Raw genomic sequence first — 451 nt, 5'->3', positions numbered from 1 at the left:
AACGACAAGTGAAAATAAACAGAACAATAGTTCATCCGCTGAAAAGATTGATCGAACACTTCGGCGAACAGCTTACCTGGCCTCATGCAACGGATGTTCTGAAAACATTTCCTACCGGGAAATGTAATTTAAACTTTAATTTCTCGTCGGAAGGCCGCTGGCAATTCGCACAGATTTCCTCAACATTCTAGAATCTAAATGGCCTTTGGAGATGCAACATATGCGTAGGCGCATTCGTGCAAACAAATTTTGGCCGAGGTAGTGCACGCTAATTATTTGCTAAATATCGTGCACGTCGGCTGGCAAATTACAGAGTTTTTCATTATAGGTTCCGAATTATGCTAGAATGTCCTCCGGGTTCATCACTCTTAACCGACGCACACCACTAACATGCGGCTAGGGGTACACGATACCTAACTAACCAGCCACATAGAGCCTACGTCGATAATAC

Source organism: Opisthorchis viverrini (genome assembly GCF_000715545.1).
Source record: "Opisthorchis viverrini unplaced genomic scaffold opera_v5_339, whole genome shotgun sequence".
Taxonomy (NCBI): domain Eukaryota; kingdom Metazoa; phylum Platyhelminthes; class Trematoda; order Opisthorchiida; family Opisthorchiidae; genus Opisthorchis; species Opisthorchis viverrini.
Note: the sequence above shows the minus strand (reverse complement) of the source record.